Source organism: Rhinopithecus roxellana, chromosome 12 (genome assembly GCF_007565055.1).
Source record: "Rhinopithecus roxellana isolate Shanxi Qingling chromosome 12, ASM756505v1, whole genome shotgun sequence".
Classification (NCBI taxonomy): domain Eukaryota; kingdom Metazoa; phylum Chordata; class Mammalia; order Primates; family Cercopithecidae; genus Rhinopithecus; species Rhinopithecus roxellana.
Window position 1 is genome coordinate 82,324,195 of NC_044560.1, and position 14,959 is coordinate 82,339,153.

The following is a 14,959-nucleotide window of genomic DNA, read 5'->3' on the forward strand; positions in this document are numbered from 1 at the left end:
GGTCCCAATCCAGACCCCAAGAGAGAGTTCTTGCATCTCACACAAGAAAGAATTTGGGGCAAATCCACAGAATAAAGTAAAAGCAAGTTTATTAGAGAAGCAAAGAAATGTCTGTTTAGTAAACATTATTAACCTGTTCCCTTAACTGTAAACATTTTGTGACTAAGAATGTTTCACCATGTGGGAATGCATCCCAACCAGGTCTCAGCTTCATTTTACCCAGCCTCTATTCAAGATGGAGTCACTCTGGTTAGAATGCCTCTGACATAGGCCAAACATGGTGGCTCACGCCTGTAATCCCAGCACTCTGGGAGGCCGAGGTGGGCAGATCACGAGGTCAGGAGATTGAGACCATGCTGGCTAACACGGTGAAACCCCATCTCTCCTAAAAAAAAAAAAAAAAAAAAAAATACAAAAATTAGCCTGGTGTGGTGGTGGGCACCTGTAGTTCCAGCTACTTGGGAGGCTGAGGCAGGAGAATGGTGTGAACCCAGGAGGCGGAGCTTGCAGTGAGCCGAGATAGCGCCACTGCACTCCATCCTGGGCGGCAGAGCAAGACTCCATCTCAAAAAAAAAAAAAAAAAGGAAGAATGCCTCTGACATCTTCAGATTCAATGCCTTTGGAAAGAGCCTTGATTCTAAATTCCAGGGCTGCACTTACTAGCTAGAGACCTAGAACAAGCTCCCTTTCCCCCTTCTGAGTCTCGTTTTCTCCCAAATAGAGGAAGGCCATCAACTTCTCAGTGTTGTCAGAAGGATTAAAAGAGATAACAAATGGAAAGCCTACCATGCACTAATATTGAAGGAATGGTAACTCCTTTCTCCTTTCCTCCTTCCAGTTCTTTTCCCCAGGATATTTGAGTAAGCCAAGGCCCTTTGAGACCCTGAATCAGTAGGATAGGATTCAAGCATATGGCCAACTCCTCCTCATTGAGGTCACAGAGTGGCCTTCAGATCTTGAACATAAGTTTCCTCATATTTCCCGTTCTCTCTCTTTAAATATTCATTCATTCTACCAATCTTAATTGAGCACCTCCTATGGCCAGGCACTGTGCTGGGCTCAGTGGGGATCCAGGGTGAACAGGAGAGCTCCCTGCTCTCACTTAGCTCACAGTGCAGGGGGGTTGGAGCCACAGTGGGTGGAGTGGAATGTTCTTTCTGCCACTAGGAAATCTGCTTCCTTGTTCCCCAAGAGTTCTAGATACTGTGGGCTGGAGAGAACAAATGATGGCAGAGGTTTACTCAACACCAATTTGCTTCTAAGAAACTGCTGCCTGTGGCAGAATGCTCTCTGAAATAAGAACAATGACCCTCCCTGCCCTGAGGGAGAGGGGGGTACCTTAGTGGGGAGGGGCAATCTGTCTTCTCAGAAACCAGCCTCTCCCTGTTACTGACAGAAGGAAGACGAGACTCTATAGCCTGGTCGCATCTATTTCCTTGGTCTAATTTGTTACTGAAATCCTTTTTAAGAAAAGTTCCTGGCGGAGACTAAGGTATAGTATATTGACACGATGGGGCGCATTCAGGGTGCTATGGCTGTAGACAGGTACAGTATATTGAATGAATGAACAAATGAGTGAGTGAAGGAGAGAATCTATCCCTCTAGCTTTAGGGGCTCTGGAGTGAGACTTGGGTTCCAATCTTGCCATATGTATACAACAGCTGTGTGACCTCGGGCAAGTCATGATCTCACTGGGTCTCAGTTTCTGAATCTGTTAAAGAGCATTATCACTGTTCTCACCTAGCCAGCCTCCCAAGGACTCTGAGAAGCTAGGGAAGGACAAGTTGAGGAATGCAGCACAAAGGATGTTTCTCCAACTCCTGGCCTCAAGTGATCCTCCTGCCTCAGCCTCTCCAGTAGCTGGGACAGGTGTACCTGGTTTATGTTTTTTCTCTTCCAACCTCCTTCCTTGGCTGCCTGTGGTCCTTGGCACCAGACCCACTTTCTTTGACATGACCCCATAGCCAAAACCCATAGCCAAAACCCACAGCCTCACAGCCCACACACTCTAGCCCCTACCTGCCTCTCCCAGCTTTCCACACACACTGCAGCCACTCTGACCTTTTTGTATCTTGCGGGGGCACCATGTTTCTCTCTTTATGTTTGCCAACAGTGCTCTTCCTCACCCCTACAGTCTTTTCATTAACTCTTTTTTTCTTTCTTTTTAAAAAAACTTTTAATTTTTTTTTTTTTTTAGACAGTCTCGCACTGTCACCCAGGCTGGAGTTCTATGGAGTTCAATCTCAGCTCATTGCAACCTGCGCCTCCCAGGTTCAAGTGATGCTCATGCCTCAGTCCCCTGAGTAGCTGGGATTACAGGCACCTGCCACCACACCCAGCTAATTTTTGTATTTTAGTAGAGATGGGGTTTCACCATGTTAACCAGTCTGGTCTCCAACTCAAGTGATCCACCTGCCTCAGCCTCCCAAAGTGCTAGGTTTACAGGCATGAACCACCACGCCCGGTCAACTCCTACTCATTTTTCAGCTTTCAGCATAACTACCCTGCTTCTGGGTAGCCCCGTCTTCCCTGACCTTTCCTATCCTGCTTTGATGTTTGTTTCAGAGTCTGTCTTTGCAATTACACCGGAGGCCCTTAGAGGGCTGGGACCCAGTCTGTGTGTCCCTGCTGTGCACAGGACCTGGTACGTATTTGTGGAGTGGACAAACAGTCTCTCCAGAGAAAAGAAAGTCACTTGTTCTTGCAGTGCTCTCTGTTTTGAAATTCTGACACCATCACCATCTCCTTGTCTACTGCTCTCAACTTTCCTCCTGCCAGAGTATCCTGTTTTGTGTCTTTCTCACTCCATCCCTGAGGGCCAGTAGCCTGGGACATTTCCTGTGTGTGGTGGGGCCCCAAGTACTCCCAAGTGAGAATTGCGCTTTGGAAAACATGAGTGTAGTCTGGATCTCAACAGCAGCTTTTTTGCAGGGACAGGGCTAGGGCTATTCCCAGAGAGTCATTAAACCAGGCCCCATACCTGGGGCTGACCCTGGCTCCCTCCTCAAACTTCAGTTTCCTTTTCTCTCAAATAAAAAAGGTTGCATCTGCAAAAATCTAAATAGCCTCTAATATTGGATTAGGTATATTATAATTAGAAAGGTAAACCTTAGGCTTATAAAATGGCACCTCACATCACCATGAGGTCTCAAGCATGTTTATGTGCCATGTGGCCTGGCCTCCATCTCCTCTTCTGGCACCAAACAGGTGGACCAGTAGTCATGGCTCATAGTGCATTCTCTTCAGGAACAGCTTACCCAAGATTGTGGAAGGATTCAAGCAGCTCCCGGAGGCCTGACGAACCTGGCTGGTGTGGACAGATGACCACTGTTGTCCCTGGGTGAGGAGAGCTGGCAAGCCATGGCAGAGTGGCTGGCAGGGAGTGTATCTTGGCCTCAGGAGTCTGAGGCCAGGTGTGTTCCAGGAAGCAAGTACAAAGCCAACACTGTCAGCCTGGCTTGGGCTGAGATCTTGGGAGTTGTCCGGGTTGGTTGATGGGGCAGCAACTCAGGACTCTGTAGTAAACAAAGACACCAGACAGGAAAAGGAAGGAGCCCATTTGCAGGAAGGACTGGGTGGGCTGGGGGTGACCAGGACTGGAGCCCAGGGTGAAAGATTTCTCCTTGTAAAGGTTGGCAGTGGGAGGACCATGAGGTTAGAGGGATAGCATCAGAGTCAGGAAGAGATAAAGTCAGATGAAGAAGGCTGTCCTTCTTGGCCTGGGATCACCCTGTGCAGGAGTAAAAATAGTCCAGGTCACGCCTGTAATCCTAGCACTTTGGGAGGCCAAGGGGGGGCAGATCAGTTGAGGTCAGGAGTTCAAGACCAGTCTGGCTAACATGGTGAAACCCTGACTCTACTAAAAATACAAAAAAATTAGCCAGGCGTAGTGGCGGGTACCTGTAATCCCAGCTACTCGGGAAGTTGAGGTAGGAGAATCACTTGAACCCGAGAGGCGGAGGTTGCAGTGAGCCAAGATCATGCCACTATACTCCAGCCTGGGCGACAGAGCAAGACTCTGTCTCAAAAAAAAAAAGAAAAAAAAAAAAAAAAAAGCCCAGACAGCACCAGGAATCATAGGCTGGTATATGTCTGGCTACCGATTCTTCTCCCACCACTGGTGAGCCAGTTTATGATCTGTTAGAGGAAATGGGGAGGAGGTTTAAAGACCACCAAGAAAAACTGGGAGACATGACACCTGAGTGAACTTGGGCAAGTCAGTCTCTCTGTGCCTGTTTCCTCCTCCGTGTGATGAGGATAGTAATGTCTAACCTTTCAAGAGAATAAACGAGATTGTGGGTATAGAGCAGCTTTGTGTGCTATGAGCGTGGTGCAGAAAATTGTGGCTAACATTGGTGCATCACTCCCTGAGCACTGCACCGGACTTAGCAGCTTTTTGTCTTTCAACTCTCATCACCCTGACAATAAAACCTAGTGAGGCAGGTACTATTCTCATCCCTGATGTACAGGTGACAGCCAGGATTTGGACTCAGGTAGACTGGCTCTAGAGCTTGCGTGGCTTAACCATTATTCTACACTGGCTCTCCCTGTGACAGTGTTCACTCTGCCTTCTCTGTGACCTTGGGCCAGTCTCTTTTCTTCAGTGTTCCCAACGCTATGTTACGAGGTTGGGCCAGATGATCTGTTTAATCCCTCAAGCTTTGGCAGTTGCTGGTTCAGGAAAGGAACTTCCAAGTAGGGGAGAGGGTGAGGTGGAACCAGAGCAGAGAGAGGATAAACTTTTCCAGTGTCTCTGCCTTTTCATCAGTGAGTAGGCTGGCAGGCTCCCCTTTGCCCTATAAGTGGGGCCAAGGGAGCAGGTGATGCTCAGCCCCAGCCTGGAATATTCACTGGTCCCTGAGGATCACTGAGGTCTGACCACCAGGTCCGCCTGCCAATAGTCAGGCAAGGCCCATCTCTTTCTGCTAACAGACTCCAGAGGACTCTTCTTCAGTCTTCAGTCTTTACCCGCCCATTCTGGGCCCCTGTCCCCTCACCCAGGATCACTTTATCTGGGCACCAGGCCTGATCTGGGGCCCAGGGATGGGACTGTTTATAGATGTCCTCTGTCTCCTTGGCCTTGGTCTCTAGCCAGATTGGGCCATTCACACACATTTTCTCTCTGTCAATCACTCATTGAACTTGACTGTCACTAGTCTGATGCCTGGCCTCATACTGAGTACGGAGGATAACCGACAGATGACCTAGACTTGGTCCCTGCCCATGGGAGAGGTGGACTTTTCTACAGACTGTGACAATACAGAAAGGCTATTACTATCACATAGGGCTGTCTGTATACCATAGAATACCAGAGGAGGGAGCCCCCCACTCTGCCAGGAAAGTCAGGAAAGGCTTCATACAGGAGGCACTCTTTGGACTGGGTCTTGAAGGATAGGCACATAGGCGTCCACTACATGTGGGGAGGGGAATTGGGAAGGCAGAGGAGAAGGATTCGTTGAAAGAGGATGAGATTTTCCTGATGATTGCCCTGGGGTGATGGCAGAAGATAAAAATAGCAAGTGATGAGAATGGAAAGATAATGTAGGTCACACAGGAGAAGGTCTTGCTCATCATCCAGGAGTCTGGCCTTCCTTCTGAAAGCAGTTGAAAGTAATGGAGGGTTTCGGGCAGGGGACCTTCATGATCTGATTTGTATTATGGGAAGAATTCCCTGTCTGCTGTGTGGAGGCTGCATGGAAGATTTCGGTTAGGAGGCTGTGGCAGCTATCCAGACTGCACGGTCTAGCAGGGCTCACCCATGCCCACACTGCAACTAGAGAGAGGGGGAAAGGGAAGAGGACACACTCCTAATTAAAGGCCTGGCCTGGCCACTGCACACATCTCTTCTCTCTCGGCTACATTGAGATGCAAGTGAGACTAGGAAATATAGTGATTATTCTGGACTGCTTTTTACTCTAGAAAAGGGAGAGAGTAGATATCAGGGTACTGGAGGTCTCTGATACAGTGGTTAAAAGTTTCTGAGCTGGGCGTGGTGACTCACACCTGTAATCCCAGCAATTTGGGAGGCCAAGGCAGGCAGATCACTTGAGATTAGGAGTTCGAGACCAGCCTGGCCAACGTGGTGAAACCCCGTCTCTACTAAAAATACAAAAATTAGCTGGGCATGGTGGTGCATGCCTGTAATCCCAGCTACTCAGGAGGCTAAGGCAGGAGAATCACTTGAACCTAGAGGGCAGAGGCTACACAGTGAGCCAAGATCGCGCCACTGCACTCTAGTCTGGGTGACAGAGCGGGACTCTGTCTCAAAAAAATAAAAAAAATAAAAAGTCTCTAAAATCAGATTTCTGAGTTTAAGTCCTGCCTTAACCACTTACCATCTGTTCAGGCAGATTACTCGCCCTCTCTCGTGCCTCAGTTGCCTCCTCTGAGGGTACAGTGAGCTAACACACAGCAAGTGCTTACATAGATCCTGGCACATAGTGAGGCCCAGAGCTGGTTTCTGTTTCTAAGAGAAGTGGGGGCTCTGGGAACAGGTGTTGCCTGACTCCCCGGGAATCACTGAGGCACCCACAGTGGGGCAGATGTCTGGCTAGGGCATCCAGGACTATGAGCTGTGCCCTTTAGCCCAATTCTCTCAATCCCCATGGCTTAGCTGAGGCAGAGGATGCTGGGAGCAGGGTATGGGGGTCCTGGGAAAAGCAAGGAAGGTGGATTTTAGAGATAATTCAAGGATAGATGGCCCAAGAAATGATGTTTCTGGGCCGGGCGCGGTGGCTCAAGCCTGTAATCCCAGCACTTTGGGAGGCCGAGACGGGCGGATCAAAAGGTCAGGAGATCAAGACCATCCTGGCTGATACGGTGAAACCCCGTCTCTACTAAAGAATACAAAAAACTAGCCGGGCGACGAGGCGGCCGCCTGTAGTCCCAGCTACTTGGGAGGCGGAGGCAGGAGAATGGTGTAAACCTGGGAGGCGGAGCTTGCAGTGAGCTGAGATCCGGCCACCGCACTCCAGCCTGGGCGACAGAGCCAGACTCTGTCTCAAAAAAAAAAAAAAGAAAGAAAAAAAGAAATGATGTTTCTGGATCTAGGGGCTTCAGATGCAGCCCAGCCTGCATCTGTGAGCCCCTTTCCCTCACAGGACAACAGATCTTCCAGGGCCACGGTGGGGCAGAGAAGGGGAGGTGGGGTGGCTAGTCAAGGTCACTTGGAAGGGAAGGGAAGGGGAGATTGGGTGACTAGTCAAGGTCACCTTGACTAGTGACTCCAGACTTGGCTGCTGTTTGATCTCAGGCCTCCAACCACCACTGACCTTCTCTGGGCTTTGATCTTTCCATCTGGAGGCTGGGATCACTTCTCCTTGCCTTCCTGCAAGGTGAGTGTGAAGATTAGATGTCAGTCGTAGAATCAGGTTGCTCCCTGCAGGGCTGAGTGCCTTGGAGGGATGTGTCAGTAGCAGATGACAGTGCACCCCTTCCCCAGAAGGAGAAGCACTGCAGCTCAGTCCAGCTGAGCCATGACTGACTGTCCTGCCTTCTTCCTCATTTGAGCTATGCTCTTTTCCCCAGGCTACTGGTTGTAAAATAGGGTGGGATAAGAGAGTAATGTGGGAGGGAAAGGACAGGTGGAAGGAAACAAGAGGGAGGAGGATAGCAACATCAGGAGAAAGGCAGAATGGTAAGATTGAGGGCTCATGGCTGAGGCAAATGAAAACTTAGAGTGAAAGGGGAGGTGTCTAGAATTAGCTTTGTGGGAACCCACTCTCCCCATATTCAGGCCCAGATGGGGAGCTTGCTGAGGGTAGGTGCTGTGCCTTATTCATCTCTCTGTCCTCTTTTCAGGGCAGGCCACGGTATAAGCCTCCACCGAAAACAGGTCTGCTGTCAGAGTTTGTTGACTGAACCCCAGACTTGGTCCCCCACTGAGCCTTCATGAAGCCTCCCCACCTAGGCCCTGCTTACAGGAGGATCTGAAAGGCAGCCTTGAGAAGAAGGAAGGGCAGCTGGGAGACAGGAGTGTGGGTCCCGTTAGGGCTCCCTCAGTGCCTTGCTGTGCTACCTGGGACAAACCATGTATCCTCTAAAGCTCTTTCCCCATCTGAGTAACGTGAGTCCATGGCTGTGGTTTGAGAGCTATTTCTACTCCATTAAACCCTATCTTCAAACAAATTCTTAGGCCAGGTGTGGTGGCTCATGCCTGTATTTCCAACACTTTGGAAGGCTGAGGTGGGAGGATCGCTTGAGCCCAGGAGTTTGAGACCCGCCTAGGCAACAAAGTGAGACCCTCATCTCTACAAAAAAAAAAAGTTAAGTAATTAGCTGGGCATGCTGGCACGTGCCTGTAGTTGTAGCTACTTGGGAGGCTGAGTGGGAGGATCACTTGAGCCCAGGTCGAGGTTGCAGTGAACCATGATCATGCCACTGCACTCCAGCCTGGGCAGCAGAGTGAGACTCTGTCTCAAAAAAACACAAATTCTGGCCGGGCACAGTGGCTCACATCTGTAATCCCAGCACTTTGGGACGCCGAGGCGGGCGGATCGTGAGGTTAGGAGACTGAGACCATCCTGGCTAACACAGTGAAACCCCGTCTCTACTAAAAAAAAAAAAAAAAATTAGCTGGATGTGGTGGCAGGCGCCTGTTGTCCCAGCTATTCGGGAGGCTGAGGCAGGAGAATGGTGTGAACCGGGGAGGTGGAGCTTGCAGTGAGCTGAGATCGCGTCACTGCGCTTCAGCCTGGGCGACAAAGCGAGACTCCATCTCAAAAAAAATAATAAAAAAACCCAAATTCTTAGGTGGAAGTCCAGGAAATAAAAGGGATCTTCACTGGTGGAAGCCAGGAAGGGTGCTGGAACCCACTTATATGGTCCTGGGGGGTCTGGGGAGGCCAATTTAAAGAATGGAAGCCCTGCTCTCTGGGCCTCAAGCAGGTTTGGCTATCCCACCCCTGCCTGCTGTCCCGTCCCCACTACCTCTGCATGTCCTTTCTGCAGCCTGGGTGGGAATGGGGGTCCAGTCAACTTGCAAAGAGCAAGCAATGCCCCTCTTGAGGTTTCAATTCCTGGGAAATAGCACCACTCACCCCAGCCCCACCCCACACAGACACAGTGGTCTCGCCCTGGATCCCTTGGGATTGGGAAGGGGCCCAGAGACAGCCCTCAGATTCCAGAGCCTCTGGATGCTTAGCAGGGATTGGGGTCTTTAGTAGGGGGTTGGGAAAAGAAGAAATGCGTTTTTGGGGAGCCACGAGATTGGAGCCAGGAGGCTCCTGGCTAAATGATCTAGAGTAGCCACTGCATCTCTCTGGATCTCAGTTTCTCCATTCGGATCTCAGTCTCTTCATCAGTACAGTGAGGGATGAATGCCCTTTCTCATTTGTGACTGGTAGAATGATAGGAGTGGGGATGGGGGCAGAGATTGTGTTGTGGGTGCTGAGTTTCCCAAGAGACAGCATCTTGCTTATAGTTCAGAGCCAGTGATGGTGGCCGCAGCAGCCAAGCCTTGGAGGGAGGGTTGGTAGGAAGACTTGGTTGAACCTGGGCCCTGCCACTAAGTTACTGCGTGTGGTCCCCTCCCGGGGTCACATTTTCTCCATCTGTCTAATGGGACTAAATGCTCCCAGACCCAGGAGTCGGTGACTGCACCTGGCATCAGAGACTGGGGCAGAGGCCTGCAGCTGGCCCAGGGTGAGGGTCACAGTCCTGTTGTGCAGAGCCAGGAGTGGTTGTCAAAGATAGTGTAGAAAACCAAAAGTCAGGTGGGAGTGCTGAAGGAAACTCCAACTTTTTTGGTTTATAGATGGGGAAACAGGCTGGATGTGGGAAGACCAGTTGTCCAGGGTCCCAGAATGGGTTGGGGACACAGACGGGATGAAAACTGGGACTGCTGACCATCTATTCCAGCTTCTCCTCACAGGAAGCTCTGATAGAAGGTACAGGGAGTAGCTTTGTCTGGGGAGCAGGGAGATGGCCCCTCCACATCCCTGCAAGGTGTGGAAACAGATAACACAATGGGAGCTCAGCCAGCTTGTATTCCCTTTCCTTTTTTCTTTCTGCTTGTCCTGCGCTCTGCTCAGGATTTGTTAATCTCAGAAGTCTCCAGTTAACCTTTCCATCTTTTCCACAAGGACAGGATAGGGGTGCAGACAGACAGGAGCAGCAGATAAGGGGGTTGGAATTCCGCAGTAACAAAGAGGTCCAGCTGTAGGGGCATGAGATTGGGTTAGGGTGTGCAGGGAGGAACTGAGCACAGAGCTTTCCCCTGTGTCTGGAGCGCGGGGGTGAGGTAAGGTTTCTCTAATGATTTTGGGAACCCCTTCAGAGACCATGGTTTTCTGGTTCCCAAGTCCAGAAGAGACATCTCAGACATGCACATACCCAGGCATATCCACACAGACGACCTCTCCCACACCCCCAGACACATCCACACAGACGACCTCACCCACACCACCCCCAGACACATCCATACAGACAACCTCACCATCCACACCCCCAGATACATCCACACAGACGACCTCACCCATACCCCCAGACACATTCACAGACGACCTCACCATCCACACCCCCAGACACATCCACACAGACGACCGCACCATCCACACCCCCAGACACATCCACACAGACGACCTCACCATCCACACCCCCAGACACATCCACACAGACGACCTCACCATCCACACCCCCAGACACATCCACACAGACGACCTCACCCACACCCCCAGACACATCCACACAGACGACCTCACCATCCACACCCCCAGACACATCCACACAGACGACCTCACCATCCACACCCCCAGACACATCCACACAGACGACCTCACCATCCACACCCCCAGACACATCCACACAGATGACCTCACCATCCACACCCCCAGATACATCCACACAGACGACCTCACCATCCACACCCCCAGACACATCCACACAGACGACCTCTCCCACACCTCCAGACACATCCACACAGACAACCGCACCATCCACACCCCCAGACACATCCATACAGATGCCTCACCATGCACACCCCCAGATACATCCACACAGACAACCTCACCATCCACCCCCAGGCACATCCACACAGATGACCGCACCATCCACACCCCCAGACACATCCACGCAAACGACCTCACCCACATACCCTCACCACATACCTGGCATTAGAGACTGGGGCAGAGGCCTGCAGCTGGCCCAGGGTGGACCGTCCACACACAGCCCCTACACAGAACTGGCTACAAAATTGGCAGGATCCAGTGCAAAGTGAAAATGTGAGCTCCTGTTCAACAATTATTAAGAATTTCAGGCCGGGTGCGGTGGCTCAAGCCTGTAATCCCAGCACTTTGGGAGGCCGAGACGGGCGGATCACGAGGTCAGGAGATTGACACCATCCTGGTTAACACAGTGAAACCCCGTCTCTACTAAAAATACAAAAAAACTAGCTGGGCGAGATGGCGGGCGCCTGTAGTCCCAGCTACTCGGGAGGCTGAGGCAGGAGAATGGTGTAAACCTGGGAGGTGGAGCTTGTAGTGAGCTGAGATCCGGCCACTGCACTCCAGCCTGGGCAACAGAGCAAGACTCTGTCTCAAAAAAAAAAAAAAAAAAAAAAGAATTTCAAGATAAGGCCGGGGGCGGTGGCCCACACCTGTAATCCCAGCACTTTGGGAAGCTGAGGTGGGTGGATCACTTGAGGTCAGGAGTTCGAAACCAGCCCGGCCAACATGGTGAAACCCCGTCTCTACTAAAAATACACAAATTAGCGGGGCATAGCGCTGAGCCTGTAATCCCAGCTAGTCGGGAGGCTGAGGCAGGAGAATTGCTTGAACCTGGGAGGCGGAGCTTGCAGTGAACTGAGATCATGCCACTGCACTCCAGCCTGGGCTACAGAGCAAGACTCCGTCTCAAAAAAAAAAAAAAAAAATTTCAAGATGATGACAGCAGATTATTAAACCAAGAGCAGGCCATTCTGAGGGCTCTGTTTGACCACACAGGTTGGTTTCACACCAATGATGCTAGCTCTGCTCCTAATACATTCCAACCATTCCCCTGGAGACTCACAGTCCCACAGACACCATCCTACTAGAGAGACACACTCACCCAGGGACAAATATTCACACCCCTAGACCCATCACCACTAAGGGCACACCCACCTCTCCACCCTAGACACATACATTCACATCAGCCCCAGTACCACGGAGCCTCACCTAGAGCCAGAGTTCCTCCCAGCTGCATGGGTCCAGGCATCCCACCAGGGCACAGGGCTGTTACACTCGCCCCTCCCTTGGGCTGCCAGGGTCTCCTCCACTCTCCTGCTCCAAACAGTCCCTCCCCCAAATGCCCATTAGCCTACCTGCTGGGCTGGCCGTGGAGGATAGAGGAGAGGGCAATGCCAGCTCTTCCACCCACCCAGTGAGCGTGCAGGGACCCAGCTGAGGATAAGATGCCAATAATAATACCTGGCTGGGTGCCGTGGCTCACGCCTGTAATCCCAACACTTTGGGAGGCCGAGGTGGGTGGATTACCTGAGGTCGGGAGTTTGGGACCAGCCTGACCAACATGGTGAAACCCCGTCTCTACTAAAAATACAAAAATTAGCCAGGCCTGGTGGTGGGTGCCTGTAATCCCAGCTACTTAGGAGGCTGAGGCAGGAGATTTGCTTGAACCTGGGAGGCAGGGAGGTTGCAGTGAGCCGAAATCATGCCATTGCACTCCAGCCTGGGCAATAAGAGTGAAACTCTGTCTCAAAACAAACAAACAACAACAAAAAAAAAACACCTAACACTTGTTGAACATTTACCATGTGCCAGGCACTGTTCCAACGCTTTATAAATACTAACTCATTTAATCCCACAATCCTATGAAGTAGGTAATTTTTTTTTTTTTTTTTCAGACAGAGTTTTGCTCTTGTTGCCCAGGCTGGAGTGCAGTGGCACGATCTCGGCTCACTGCAACCTCCGTCTCTCAGGTTCAAGCGATTCTCCTTCCTCAGCCTCCAGAATAGCTGGAATTACAGGTGCCTACCACTATGCCTGGCTAATTTTTTGTATTTTTAGTAGAGACAGGGTTTCATTATGTTGGCCAGGCTGGTCTCGAACTCCTGACCTCATGTGATCCACCCTCCTTGGCTTCCCAAAGTGCTGGGATTACAGGCGTGAACCATCGTGCCCGGCCCTGAAGTAGGTAATATATTTTATCCCCATTTTATAGGTAAGGAAGCTGAGGCACAGAAAAGTTAAGTAACTTGAGCAAGATCACAGCTAGTAGGAGAGGAAGCTGAGATTTTAACCTGCTACAGACAGCACGCTCTGTCAGTTGTTGATGTGACTGTACAGTTGTTGATGTCAGGCAGTATGAACCCAGTGGTTCCAGGGTCTGCCCCTGAGGAGCTCAGGTCCTCTGTGAAATGATGAAAAAAGATGATTATGATGCAGCGTCTTTTTGACTGAGGTCCATGGTCAGTCCCAGGAGTCCCCAGGATGGTCACTTGGCTGGAGGAACAGAGATGATTTTCTTTCACTACAGTCACAATATTTGGAAGATGTCTGCATGAGAGACATAGTCCTTTTTACCTTTTTACAGACAAAATTGTCAAATATATAATAAAGGCATTTCCACTGATAGCGTACGCCGTCAGATAATGGACAGTCCACATGGCGGCTGGTTACCCAACCTAGACAGAGGGCTTTCTCAATGATGGGAATGCAAGGAAACCTGCTCTGCCAGTGTGTTCTGGGCATGCAGCGGGCCTCATTTATGACTTAGTTCAATATTACAAACCTTCAGGAGCCCCACCCTCCTCTGAAAGTTGCTGCTCCCCACTAGGTGTGGCCCCTGAGGCCATGTTTGTATGCTTTGACTCCTGCCCCTCCAGCTTCAGGGAGGGGATACCCCAAAATGAAGGCCTCAGAAGCAGCTGAGACCGACTGATCCAGGAAAGCCTACCTGATCCAAGCAGGCCAATCAGGTCCTTTGTCTGGGGCTTGGGAATCTGCGTTCCACTGGCTGGGACTGGCCCCTGAACTGAGAACAGGTAATCTTGGGAACTGTAAAGCAGTCACCTTCACATTCACTGCAGTTTGCACAGAAGAAAAGAAGCAGAAAGCTATCCACAGGGGTGGAAAAGAATGAGGCAGTGAAGAGGGGGAAAGTGCTGAGCTCCAGAAGCCATCCAGCTCCAATGAGGGCCACAATTGCTCCCCCAGTCCTTATGATAACGCCTGCTTTTCCTTTCCGTTAGCCTGAGACAGTTTGTTACTTGTAGTCAAAGAGCCTTATTTAAGGCACTTGAATTAGAAACCATCGAAGAGAAGGGAGTGCCACAAATCTCCTGAATGTGTTGGTTTTATTGTCATTTTTGAATATGACAGACTCCAAAGCCGTGGAGCTACCTGTGTCCTGGAGTGTCCCCAGTGGAAGCTTGAGGTCGTTTGTCTCTCTGTACATCCCCTAGTGGAGTGGAGATGGCTTCGCTGATAAGAAATATGCTTTGAAAGGACTTTATTAAACTTGGATTTGCCCAGTGGTTTGCTGGACAATAAATACTTGACAACTGGTTTCTCAAAAATCTAAATGTATAGGTTATATATGAACATATATTCATTATAACTTCTACTGATATTAAAGCTGTGTAGGCCAGGCGCAGTGGCTCATGCCTGTAATCCTAGCACTTTGGGAGGGCGAGGCGGGCAGATGGCTTGAGGTCAGGAGTTCGAGACCAGCCTGGCCAACATGGTAAAACCCAGTCTCTACTGAAAAAAACAAAAATTAGTTGGGCATTATGGCACACACCTGTAATCCCAGCTGAGGCAGGAGGAGGCTGAGGCAGGAGAATCTCGTGAACCTGGGAGATGGAGGTTGCAACGAGCTGAGATCGGGCCACTGCACTCTAGCCTGGGTGACAAAGTGAGACTCTGTCTCAAAAAAATAAATAAAGGCTGTGTAGCACACAACTTACAAATGACACAATATGCAAACTCCTTTTTTCTTTTTTTTTGAGACAGGGTCTCACCC

At 50.4% G+C, this 14,959-nt stretch overlaps 1 long non-coding RNA gene across 1 annotated transcript; it reads right to left on the reverse strand.

Moving 5' to 3' along the window:
* Nucleotides 1–3,256: 3,256 nt before the first annotated feature.
* LOC115900774 lies at nucleotides 3,257–13,335 on the reverse strand. Its single transcript, XR_004060421.1, has 3 exons — nucleotides 13,236–13,335; nucleotides 7,273–7,328; nucleotides 3,257–3,516 (listed from the first exon to the last, which is right to left on the reverse strand). It is a non-coding gene; the product is annotated as an uncharacterized LOC115900774 (long non-coding RNA).
* Between the last annotated feature and the right edge of the window lie 1,624 nt (nucleotides 13,336–14,959).